Here is a 14190-nt window from a genome sequence, read left to right as displayed (position 1 = left end):
CCCTTGCCAATTTGATTAATCCAGTCTATATGCATATTAAAATCACCCATGATTATTGTCATGCCTTTCTTACATGCTCTCAGTATTTCCTGTTTTATACTATGCCCTACTGCTGAGCTATTGTTTGGGGACCTACAGATTACTCCCAGCAGGGACTTCTTTCCCTTGCTATTTCTTATTTTTACCCAGTCTTGCTCTCCAGTGCCTATACCATTCCTCACTATAGCACTGATCTCTTCCTTTACTAACAAAGCTACACCACCTGCTTTTCCTTCCTGCCGATCCTTCTGAAACACTGAGTACCCTTGGATATTCAACTCCCAAACCTGTTCTCCCTGTAACCACATCTCAGTAATCGCCAGCAAATCATACCTATTTACCTCTATTTGCGCTGGTAACGCATTAGTTTTATTCCGAATGCTACGTGCATTCAGATACAAAGCCTTTAAGTTTGCTCTCTTGTCAATTTTCCCTTCGCTTATATGATTCTTTGGTGCAATATGGTGTTCACACACTCTGTCCCTTCCTTTCACTTTTTGGTAACAATCAGCCTCATCACTAACCTGCACTCTTACCCTTTCCTTAAACTTTGATTTTTTTATATTACCATCCAAGTGAACACCACCCCGCTCTCCCCCCCCCCCAGCCGCTACATTTAGTTTAAACCCCTAACTACAACCCTAGTTATGCGAATCTCCAGGACACTGGTCCCAGCCTGATTCAAGTGGAGCTGATCCGAATGGAATAGCTCCCTCTTTGTCCAGTACTAGTGCCAATGTCCCATGAATTCAAACCCATTTCTCCCACATCAATCTTTGAGCCACGCATTTACCTCTTTAATCTTATTGACCCTGTGCCAATTAGCTCGTGGCTCAGGTAGTAATCCGGAGATGACCACCTTTTTGGTTCTGCTTTTTAATTTAGCCCCTAGCTGCTCATATTCCCTCAGCAGATCCTCTTTCCTCGTTCTATCTATATCATTGGTACTTACGTGGACCACGACAACTGGATCTTTCCCCTCCCAATTCAAGTTCCTCTGCAGCCCAGATGAGATATCCTTAACCCTGGCACCAGGTAAGCAACACAGCCTCAGGACTCTCAATCCTGACTACAGAGAACATTTCCCTAACTATACTATCCCCAATTACAACCACATTTCTCTTCTCTCCCACCACGTGAATGGCTCCCTGTACCACAGTGTTATGGTCTGTTTGTTTATCCTCTCTACAGTCCCCGCTCTCGTCCACACAGGAGCAAGAATCTCAAACCTGTTGGATAAGGGCAAGGGCTGAGGCTCCTGCAGTGCTACTTCCTGTAGCTCTACCTGTCTCACTCACAGCCACACCCTCCTGACCACTGGCCAAACTTAAGATGGTTAATCTAAGGGGTGTGACTGTCTCCTGAAACACAGTGTCCAGGTAACTCTCCCTCCCTGATGTGTCGCAGTGTCCGAAGCTCAGACTCCAGCTCATCAACTCTGAGCCGGAGTTCCTTGAGCAACCAACATTTGCTACAGATGTGGTCACTAGGAACCATGATGGGGTCCACCAGCTCCCACATCATGCTGCTACAACAAATCGCCTGGCCCTGTGTCTCTATTTTATTTAATTTGTTTTTAAATTTCCTACTGGCCTTTAGTTTATTAATCGGTAAAATATTTCTCCTATTTACCTGTAATCTAAAAGCACGCTAGAATAAAGATTCAAAATACACTTTTTAAAATCAACTGGGACTCGCGCTTTCTGCTCAGTTGAAGTTGAAAAGTGTTTGGCCTCCGATCCTGGGCCCCAATGGTCACCCTTAATCTGAAATCAACTTAGAATAGGTCGTTCAAACTAGCTGTTACTTACCAACCAATGAACTTATGGTTTTCCTGTGATGTCACTCTTTGCATACCACATGGATCTGTGCTGGGTCCCCTATTATTTGTTATTTATATAACCGACATAGATGACTAATTGGGGGCAGGATTAGTAAGTTTGTGGGTGACACAAAGATTGGCCGAGTTGTTAACAGTGAGGTTGAGTGTCTTGGGCTACAGGAAGATATGGATGGGATGGTCAAATGGGCAGATAAGCGGCAGATGGAATTTAACCCTGAAAATTGTGAGGTGATACACTTTGGAAGGAGTAATTTGACAAGGAAGTATTCAATGAACGGCATGACACTAGGAAGTTCTGAGGAACAAAGGGACCTTGGCATGTGTGTCCATAGATCTCTGGAGGCTGAGGGGCCTGTTAGTGGAGCGGTGAAAAAGGCATATGGGACACTTGCCTTTAACAATCGAGGCATAGATTACATAAGTAAGGAGGTCATGTTGGAGTTGTATAGAACCTTGGTGAGGCCACAGCTGGAGTACTGTGTGCAGTTCTGGTCGCCACATTATAAAAAGGATGTGATTGCACTGGAGGGGGTGCAGAGGAGATTCACCAGGATGTTGCCTGGGATGAAATATTTAAGTTATGAAGAAAGGTTGGATGGACTTGGGTTGTTTTCGTTGGAGCAGAGAAGACTGAGGGGTGACCTGATCGAGGTGTACAAGATTATGAGGGGCATGGACAGGGTGGATAGGGAGCAGCTGTTCCCCTTAGTTGAAGGGTCAGTCACAAGGGGACATAAGTTCAAGGTGAGGGGCAGGAGGTTTAGAGGGGATGTGAGGAAAAACTCTTTTACCCAGAGGGTGGTGACGGTCTGGAATGCACTGCCTGGGAGGGTGGTGGAGGTGGGATGCCTCATATCCTTTAAAAAATACCTGGATGAGCACTTGGCACATCATAACATTCAAGGCTATGGGCCAAGTGCTGGTAAATGGGATTAGGTAGGTAGGTCAGGTGTTTCACACGTGTCGGTCAATGGGCCGAAGGGCCACTTCTGTACTGTGATTCTGTGATTTGTTTCTTTTCCACTCAGTGACAGTGACTGCAGAGTACACACTTCCCAGACTGCTTCACAGCGACAGTGAATGCAGAGGACACTCTTCCCAGACTGCTTCACAGCGACAGTGAATGCAGAGGACACACTTCCCAGACTGCTTCACAGCGACAGTGAATGCAGAGGACACTCTTCCCAGGCTGCTTCACAGCAACAGTGAATGCAGAGGACACACTTCCCAGACTGCTTCCCGGCGACAGTGAATGCAGAGGACACTTCCCAGACTGCTTCCCGGCGACAGTGAATGCAGAGGACACTCTTCCCAGACTGCTTCCCGGCGACAGTGAATGCAGAGGACACTCTTCCCAGACTGCTTCCCAGTGACAGTGACTGCAGAGGACACTTCCCAGACTGCTTCACAGCGACAGTGAATGCAGAGGACGCTCTTCCCAAACTGCTTCACAGCGACAGTGAATGCAGAGGTCACACTTCCCAGAATGCTTCACAGCGACAGTGAATGCAGAGGACACACTTCCCAGAATGCTTCACAGTGACAGTGAATGCAGAGGACACTCTTCCCAAACTGCTTCACCGCGACAGTGACTGCAGAGGACACTCTTCCCAGACTGCTTCCCGGCAACAGTGAATGCAGAGGACACTCTTCCCAAACTGCTTCACCGCGACAGTGACTGCAGAGGACACTCTTCCCAGGCTGCTTCCCGGCGACAGTGAATGCAGAGGACACTTTTCCCAGACTGCTTCCCTGTGACAGTGAATGCAGAGGACACTTTTCCCAGACTGCTTCCCGGCGACAATGACTGCAGAGGACGCTCTTCCCAGACTGCTTCCAGGCAACAGTGAATGCAGAGGACGCTGTTCCCAGACTGCTTCACAGTGACAGTGAATGCAGAGGACACTCTTCCCAGACTGCTTCACAGCGACAGTGAATGCAGAGGACGCTGTTCCCAGACTGCTTCACAGTGACAGTGAATGCAAAGGACATTCTTCCCAGACTGCTTCACAGCGACAGTGAATGCAGAGGACACTCTTCCCAGACTGCTTCCCGGCAACAGTGAATGCAGAGGACGCTGTTCCCAGACTGCTTCACAGTGAAAGTGAATGCAGAGGACACTCTTCCCAGACTGCTTCACAGCGACAGTGAATGCAGAGGACACACTTCCCAGACTGCTTCACAGCGACAGTGAATGCAGAGGACACACTTCCCAGACTGCTTCACAGCGACAGTGAATGCAGAGGACACTGTTCCCAGACTGCTTCCCAGCGACAGTGAATGCAGAGGACACTGTTCCCAGACTGCTTCACAGCGACAGTGAATGCAGAGGACACTGTTCCCAGACTGCTTCACAGCAACATTGACTGCAGAGCACACTGTTCCCAGACTGTTTCACATTGACAGTGAATGCAGAGGACACTCTTCCCAGACTGTTTCACAGCGACAGTGAATGCAGGGGACATTGTTCCCAGACTGCTTCACAGCGATAGTGAATGCAGAGGACACTCTTCCTGGACTGTTTCCCGGCGACAGTGCCTGCAGAGGACACTCTTCCCAGACTGCTTCCCGGCGACAGTGAATGCAGAGGACGCTGTTCCCAGACTGCTTCACAGCGACAGTGAATGCAGAGGACGCTCTTCCCAGACTGCTTCCCGGCGACAGTGAATGCAGAGGACGCTGTTCCCAGACTGCTTCACAGTGACAGTGAATGCAAAGGACATTCTTCCCAGACTGCTTCACAGCGACAGTGAATGCAGAGGACACTCTTCCCAGACTGCTTCCCGGCAACAGTGAATGCAGAGGACGCTGTTCCCAGACTGCTTCACAGTGAAAGTGAATGCAGAGGACACTCTTCCCAGACTGCTTCACAGCGACAGTGAATGCAGAGGACACACTTCCCAGACTGCTTCACAGCGACAGTGAATGCAGAGGACACACTTCCCAGACTGCTTCACAGCGACAGTGAATGCAGAGGACACTGTTCCCAGACTCCTTCCCAGCGACAGTGAATGCAGAGGACACTGTTCCCAGACTGCTTCACAGCGACAGTGAATGCAGAGGACACTGTTCCCAGACTGCTTCACAGCAACATTGACTGCAGAGCACACTGTTCCCAGACTGTTTCACATTGACAGTGAATGCAGAGGACACTCTTCCCAGACTGTTTCACAGCGACAGTGAATGCAGGGGACATTGTTCCCAGACTGCTTCACAGCGATAGTGAATGCAGAGGACACTCTTCCTGGACTGTTTCCCGGCGACAGTGCCTGCAGAGGACACTCTTCCCAGACTGCTTCCCGGCGACAGTGAATGCAGAGGACGCTGTTCCCAGACTGCTTCACAGTGAAAGTGAATGCAGAGGACACTCTTCCCAGACTGCTTCACAGCGACAGTGAATGCAGAGGACGCTCTTCCCAGACTGCTTCCCGGCGACAGTGACTGCAGAGGACACTCTTCCCAGATTGCTTCCTGGCGACAGTGAATGCAGAGGACACTCTTGCCAGACTGCTTTCCGGCGAAAGTGAATGCAGAGGACACTCTTCCCAGACTGCTTCCCGGCAACAGTGAATGCAGAGGACACTTCCCAGACTGCTTCACAGTGACAGTGAATGCAGAGGACACTCTTCCCAGACTGCTTCACAGTGACAGTGAATGCAAAGGACACTCTTCCCAGACTGCTTCCCGGTGACAGTGAATGCAGAGGACGCTGTTCCCAGACTGCTTCCCGGCGACAGTGACTGCAGAGCACACACTTCCCAGACTGCTTCACAGTGACAGTGAATGCAGAGGACACTTTTCCCAGACTGCTTCCCGGCGACAATGACTGCAGAGGACACTCTTCCCAGACTGCTTCCCTGTGACAGTGAATGCAGAGGACACTTTTCCCAGACTGCTTCCCTGTGACAGTGAATGCAGAGGACACTTTTCCCAGACTGCTTCCCTGTGACAGTGAATGCAGAGGACACTTTTCCCAGACTGCTTCCCGGCGACAATGACTGCAGAGGACGCTCTTCCCAGACTGCTTCCAGGCAACAGTGAATGCAGAGGACGCTGTTCCCAGACTGCTTCACAGTGACAGTGAATGCAGAGGACACTCTTCCCAGACTGCTTCACAGCGACAGTGAATGCAGAGGACGCTGTTCCCAGACTGCTTCACAGTGACAGTGAATGCAGAGGACACACTTCCCAGACTGCTTCACAGCGACAGTGAATGCAGAGGACACTGTTCCCAGACTGCTTCCCGGCGACAATGATTGCAGAGGACACTGTTCCCAGACTGCTTCACAGCGACAGTGAATGCAGAGGACGCTGTTCCCGGACTGCACTGCTTCACAGCGACAGTGAATGCAGAGGACACTGTTCCCAGACTGCTTCACAGCTACATTGACTGCAGAGCACACTGTTCCCAGACTGTTTCACATTGACAGTGAATGCAGAGGACACTCTTCCCAGACTGTTTCACAGCGACAGTGAATGCAGAGGACATTGTTCCCAGACTGCTTCACAGCGATAGTGAATGCAGAGGACACTCTTCCTGGACTGTTTCCCGGCGACAGTGACTGCAGAGGACACTCTTCCCAGACTGCTTCCCGGCGACAGTGAATGCAGAGGACGCTGTTCCCAGACTGCTTCACAGTGAAAGTGAATGCAGAGGACACTCTTCCCAGACTGCTTCACAGCGACAGTGAATGCAGAGGACACACTTCCCAGACTGCTTCACAGCGACAGTGAATGCAGAGGACACACTTCCCAGACTGCTTCACAGCGACAGTGAATGCAGAGGACACTGTTCCCAGACTGCTTCCCGGCGACAATGATTGCAGAGGACACTGTTCCCAGACTGCTTCACAGCGACAGTGAATGCAGAGGACGCTGTTCCCGGACTGCTTCACAGCGACAGTGAATGCAGAGGACACTGTTCCCAGACTGCTTCACAGCAACATTGACTGCAGAGCACACTGTTCCCAGACTGTTTCACATTGACAGTGAATGCAGAGGACACTCTTCCCAGACTATTTCACAGCGACAGTGAATGCAGAGGACATTGTTCCCAGACTGCTTCACAGCGATAGTGAATGCAGAGGACACTCTTCCTGGACTGTTTCCCGGCGACAGTGACTGCAGAGGACACTGTTCCCAGACTGCTTCACAGCGACAGTGAATGCAGAGGACGCTCTTCCCAGACTGCTTCCCGGTGACAGTGAATGCAGAGGACACTGTTCCCAGACTGCTTCACAGCGACAGTGAATGCAGAGGACGCTGTTCCCAGACTGCTTCACAGCGACAGTGAATGCAGAGGATGCTGTTCCCAGACTGCTTCCCGGCGACAGTGAATGCAAAGGACACTGTTCCCAGACTGCTTCACAGCGACAGAGAATGCAGAGGACACTGTTCCCAGACTGCTTCACAGCAACAGTGAATGCAGAGGACACTCTTCCCAGCCTGCTTCACAGCAACAGTGAATGCAGAGGACGCTGTTCCCAGACTGCTTCACAGCGACAGTGAATGCAGAAGCCGCTGTTCCCAGACTGCTTCACAGCGACAGTGAATGCAGAGGACGCTGTTCCCAGACTGCTTCACAGCGACAGTGAATGCAGAGGACGCTGTTCCCAGACTGCTTCCTGGCGACAGTGAATGCAGAGGACACTGTTCCCAGACTGCTTCACAGCGACAGTGAATGCAGAGGACACTGTTCCCAGACTGCTTCACAGCAACAGTGAATGCAGAGGACACTCTTCCCAGCCTGCTTCACAGCAACAGTGAATGCAGAGGACGCTGTTCCCAGACTGCTTCACAGCGACAGTGAATGCAGAAGCCGCTGTTCCCAGACTGCTTCACAGCGACAGTGAATGCAGAGGACGCTCCTTCCCAGACTGCTTCCCGGCGACAGTGAATGCAGAGGACACTGTTCCCAGACTGCTTCACAGCAACATTGACTGCAGAGCACACTGTTCCCAGACTGTTTCACATTGACAGTGAATGCAGAGGACACTCTTCCCAGACTGTTTCACAGCGACAGTGAATGCAGGGGACATTGTTCCCAGACTGCTTCACAGCGATAGTGAATGCAGAGGACACTCTTCCTGGACTGTTTCCCGGCGACAGTGCCTGCAGAGGACACTCTTCCCAGACTGCTTCCCGGCGACAGTGAATGCAGAGGACGCTCTTCCCAGACTGCTTCCCGGCGACAGTGACTGCAGAGGACACTCTTCCCAGATTGCTTCCTGGCGACAGTGAATGCAGAGGACACTCTTGCCAGACTGCTTTCCGGCGAAAGTGAATGCAGAGGACACTCTTCCCAGACTGCTTCCCGGCAACAGTGAATGCAGAGGACACTTCCCAGACTGCTTCACAGTGACAGTGAATGCAGAGGACACTCTTCCCAGACTGCTTCACAGTGACAGTGAATGCAAAGGACACTCTTCCCAGACTGCTTCCCGGTGACAGTGAATGCAGAGGACGCTGTTCCCAGACTGCTTCCCGGCGACAGTGACTGCAGAGCACACACTTCCCAGACTGCTTCACAGTGACAGTGAATGCAGAGGACACTTTTCCCAGACTGCTTCCCGGCGACAATGACTGCAGAGGACACTCTTCCCAGACTGCTTCCCTGTGACAGTGAATGCAGAGGACACTTTTCCCAGACTGCTTCCCTGTGACAGTGAATGCAGAGGACACTTTTCCCAGACTGCTTCCCTGTGACAGTGAATGCAGAGGACACTTTTCCCAGACTGCTTCCCGGCGACAATGACTGCAGAGGACGCTCTTCCCAGACTGCTTCCAGGCAACAGTGAATGCAGAGGACGCTGTTCCCAGACTGCTTCACAGTGACAGTGAATGCAGAGGACACTCTTCCCAGACTGCTTCACAGCGACAGTGAATGCAGAGGACGCTGTTCCCAGACTGCTTCACAGTGACAGTGAATGCAAAGGACATTCTTCCCAGACTGCTTCACAGCGACAGTGAATGCAGAGGACACTCTTCCCAGACTGCTTCCCGGCAACAGTGAATGCAGAGGACGCTGTTCCCAGACTGCTTCACAGTGAAAGTGAATGCAGAGGACACTCTTCCCAGACTGCTTCACAGCGACAGTGAATGCAGAGGACACACTTCCCAGACTGCTTCACAGCGACAGTGAATGCAGAGGACACACTTCCCAGACTGCTTCACAGCGACAGTGAATGCAGAGGACACTGTTCCCAGACTGCTTCCCAGCGACAGTGAATGCAGAGGACACTGTTCCCAGACTGCTTCACAGCGACAGTGAATGCAGAGGACGCTGTTCCCAGACTGCTTCACAGCGACAGTGAATGCAGAGGACACTGTTCCCAGACTGCTTCACAGCAACATTGACTGCAGAGCACACTGTTCCCAGACTGTTTCACATTGACAGTGAATGCAGAGGACACTCTTCCCAGACTGTTTCACAGCGACAGTGAATGCAGAGGACATTGTTCCCAGACTGCTTCACAGCGATAGTGAATGCAGAGGACACTCTTCCTGGACTGTTTCCCGGCGACAGTGACTGCAGAGGACACTCTTCCCAGACTGCTTCCCGGCGACAGTGAATGCAGAGGACGCTGTTCCCAGACTGCTTCACAGTGAAAGTGAATGCAGAGGACACTCTTCCCAGACTGCTTCACAGCGACAGTGAATGCAGAGGACACACTTCCCAGACTGCTTCACAGCGACAGTGAATGCAGAGGACACACTTCCCAGACTGCTTCACAGCGACAGTGAATGCAGAGGACACTGTTCCCAGACTGCTTCCCGGCGACAATGATTGCAGAGGACACTGTTCCCAGACTGCTTCACAGCGACAGTGAATGCAGAGGACGCTGTTCCCGGACTGCTTCACAGCGACAGTGAATGCAGAGGACACTTTTCCCAGACTGCTTCACAGCAACATTGACTGCAGAGCACACTGTTCCCAGACTGTTTCACATTGACAGTGAATGCAGAGGACACTCTTCCCAGACTATTTCACAGCGACAGTGAATGCAGAGGACATTGTTCCCAGACTGCTTCACAGCGATAGTGAATGCAGAGGACACTCTTCCTGGACTGTTTCCCGGCGACAGTGACTGCAGAGGACACTGTTCCCAGACTGCTTCACAGCGACAGTGAATGCAGAGGACGCTCTTCCCAGACTGCTTCCCGGTGACAGTGAATGCAGAGGACACTGTTCCCAGACTGCTTCCCAGCGACAGTGAATGCAGAGGACACTGTTCCCAGACTGCTTCCCGGCGACAGTGAATGCAGAGGACACTGTTCCCAGACTGCTTCACAGCGACAGTGAATGCAGAGGACACTGTTCCCAGACTGCTTCACAGCGACAGTGAATGCAGAGGACGCTGTTCCCAGACTGCTTCACAGCGACAGTGAATGCAGAGGATGCTGTTCCCAGACTGCTTCCCGGCGACAGTGAATGCAAAGGACACTGTTCCCAGACTGCTTCACAGCGACAGAGAATGCAGAGGACACTGTTCCCAGACTGCTTCACAGCAACAGTGAATGCAGAGGACACTCTTCCCAGCCTGCTTCACAGCAACAGTGAATGCAGAGGACGCTCTTCCCAAACTGCTTCACAGCGACAGTGAATGCAGAGGTCACACTTCCCAGAATGCTTCACAGCGACAGTGAATGCAGAGGACACACTTCCCAGAATGCTTCACAGTGACAGTGAATGCAGAGGACACTCTTCCCAAACTGCTTCACCGCGACAGTGACTGCAGAGGACACTCTTCCCAGACTGCTTCCCGGCAACAGTGAATGCAGAGGACACTCTTCCCAAACTGCTTCACCGCGACAGTGACTGCAGAGGACACACTTCCCAGACTGCTTCACAGTGACAGTGAATGCAGAGGACACTTTTCCCAGACTGCTTCCCGGCGACAATGACTGCAGAGGACACTCTTCCCAGACTGCTTCCCTGTGACAGTGAATGCAGAGGACACTTTTCCCAGACTGCTTCCCTGTGACAGTGAATGCAGAGGACACTTTTCCCAGACTGCTTCCCTGTGACAGTGAATGCAGAGGACACTTTTCCCAGACTGCTTCCCGGCGACAATGACTGCAGAGGACGCTCTTCCCAGACTGCTTCCAGGCAACAGTGAATGCAGAGGACGCTGTTCCCAGACTGCTTCACAGTGACAGTGAATGCAGAGGACACTCTTCCCAGACTGCTTCACAGCGACAGTGAATGCAGAGGACACTCTTCCCAGACTGCTTCCCGGCAACAGTGAATGCAGAGGACGCTGTTCCCAGACTGCTTCACAGTGAAAGTGAATGCAGAGGACACTCTTCCCAGACTGCTTCACAGCGACAGTGAATGCAGAGGACACACTTCCCAGACTGCTTCACAGCGACAGTGAATGCAGAGGACACACTTACCAGACTGCTTCACAGCGACAGTGAATGCAGAGGACACTGTTCCCAGACTGCTTCCCAGCGACAGTGAATGCAGAGGACACTGTTCCCAGACTGCTTCACAGCGACAGTGAATGCAGAGGACGCTGTTCCCAGACTGCTTCACAGCGACAGTGAATGCAGAGGACACTGTTCCCAGACTGCTTCACAGCAACATTGACTGCAGAGCACACTGTTCCCAGACTGTTTCACATTGACAGTGAATGCAGAGGACACTCTTCCCAGACTGTTTCACAGCGACAGTGAATGCAGAGGACATTGTTCCCAGACTGCTTCACAGCGATAGTGAATGCAGAGGACACTCTTCCTGGACTGTTTCCCGGCGACAGTGACTGCAGAGGACACTCTTCCCAGACTGCTTCCCGGCGACAGTGAATGCAGAGGACGCTGTTCCCAGACTGCTTCACAGTGACAGTGAATGCAGAGGACACTCTTCCCAGACTGCTTCACAGCGACAGTGAATGCAGAGGACGCTGTTCCCAGACTGCTTCACAGTGACAGTGAATGCAGAGGACACACTTCCCAGACTGCTTCACAGCGACAGTGAATGCAGAGGACACTGTTCCCAGACTGCTTCCCGGCGACAATGATTGCAGAGGACACTGTTCCCAGACTGCTTCACAGCGACAGTGAATGCAGAGGACGCTGTTCCCGGACTGCTTCACAGCGACAGTGAATGCAGAGGACACTGTTCCCAGACTGCTTCACAGCAACATTGACTGCAGAGCACACTGTTCCCAGACTGTTTCACATTGACAGTGAATGCAGAGGACACTCTTCCCAGACTATTTCACAGCGACAGTGAATGCAGAGGACATTGTTCCCAGACTGCTTCACAGCGATAGTGAATGCAGAGGACACTCTTCCTGGACTGTTTCCCGGCGACAGTGACTGCAGAGGACACTGTTCCCAGACTGCTTCACAGCGACAGTGAATGCAGAGGACGCTCTTCCCAGACTGCTTCCCGGTGACAGTGAATGCAGAGGACACTGTTCCCAGACTGCTTCCCAGCGACAGTGAATGCAGAGGACACTGTTCCCAGACTGCTTCCCGGCGACAGTGAATGCAGAGGACACTGTTCCCAGACTGCTTCACAGCGACAGTGAATGCAGAGGACACTGTTCCCAGACTGCTTCACAGCGACAGTGAATGCAGAGGACGCTGTTCCCAGACTGCTTCACAGCGACAGTGAATGCAGAGGATGCTGTTCCCAGACTGCTTCCCGGCGACAGTGAATGCAAAGGACACTGTTCCCAGACTGCTTCACAGCGACAGAGAATGCAGAGGACACTGTTCCCAGACTGCTTCACAGCAACAGTGAATGCAGAGGACACTCTTCCCAGCCTGCTTCACAGCAACAGTGAATGCAGAGGACGCTGTTCCCAGACTGCTTCACAGCGACAGTGAATGCAGAAGCCGCTGTTCCCAGACTGCTTCACAGCGACAGTGAATGCAGAGGACGCTGTTCCCAGACTGCTTCACAGCGACAGTGAATGCAGAGGACGCTGTTCCCAGACTGCTTCCCGGCGACAGTGAATGCAGAGGACACTGTTCCCAGACTGCTTCACAGCGACAGTGAATGCAGAGGACACTGTTCCCAGACTGCTTCACAGCAACAGTGAATGCAGAGGACACTCTTCCCAGCCTGCTTCACAGCAACAGTGAATGCAGAGGACGCTGTTCCCAGACTGCTTCACAGCGACAGTGAATGCAGAAGCCGCTGTTCCCAGACTGCTTCACAGCGACAGTGAATGCAGAGGACGCTCCTTCCCAGACTGCTTCCCGGCGACAGTGAATGCAGAGGACACTGTTCCCAGACTGCTTCACAGCAACATTGACTGCAGAGCACACTGTTCCCAGACTGTTTCACATTGACAGTGAATGCAGAGGACACTCTTCCCAGACTGTTTCACAGCGACAGTGAATGCAGGGGACATTGTTCCCAGACTGCTTCACAGCGATAGTGAATGCAGAGGACACTCTTCCTGGACTGTTTCCCGGCGACAGTGCCTGCAGAGGACACTCTTCCCAGACTGCTTCCCGGCGACAGTGAATGCAGAGGACGCTCTTCCCAGACTGCTTCCCGGCGACAGTGACTGCAGAGGACACTCTTCCCAGATTGCTTCCTGGCGACAGTGAATGCAGAGGACACTCTTGCCAGACTGCTTTCCGGCGAAAGTGAATGCAGAGGACACTCTTCCCAGACTGCTTCCCGGCAACAGTGAATGCAGAGGACACTTCCCAGACTGCTTCACAGTGACAGTGAATGCAGAGGACACTCTTCCCAGACTGCTTCACAGTGACAGTGAATGCAAAGGACACTCTTCCCAGACTGCTTCCCGGTGACAGTGAATGCAGAGGACGCTGTTCCCAGACTGCTTCCCGGCGACAGTGACTGCAGAGCACACACTTCCCAGACTGCTTCACAGTGACAGTGAATGCAGAGGACACTTTTCCCAGACTGCTTCCCGGCGACAATGACTGCAGAGGACACTCTTCCCAGACTGCTTCCCTGTGACAGTGAATGCAGAGGACACTTTTCCCAGACTGCTTCCCTGTGACAGTGAATGCAGAGGACACTATTCCCAGACTGCTTCCCTGTGACAGTGAATGCAGAGGACACTTTTCCCAGACTGCTTCCCGGCGACAATGACTGCAGAGGACGCTCTTCCCAGACTGCTTCCAGGCAACAGTGAATGCAGAGGACGCTGTTCCCAGACTGCTTCACAGTGACAGTGAATGCAGAGGACACTCTTCCCAGACTGCTTCACAGCGACAGTGAATGCAGAGGACGCTGTTCCCAGACTGCTTCACAGTGACAGTGAATGCAAAGGACATTCTTCCCAGACTGCTTCACAGCGACAGTGAATGCAGAG

Source organism: Carcharodon carcharias (genome assembly GCF_017639515.1).
Source record: "Carcharodon carcharias isolate sCarCar2 chromosome 33 unlocalized genomic scaffold, sCarCar2.pri SUPER_33_unloc_1, whole genome shotgun sequence".
Taxonomy (NCBI): Eukaryota; Metazoa; Chordata; class Chondrichthyes; order Lamniformes; family Lamnidae; genus Carcharodon; species Carcharodon carcharias.
The sequence above is the reverse complement of the archived record's forward strand: the minus strand, read 5'-3'. Positions refer to the sequence as shown.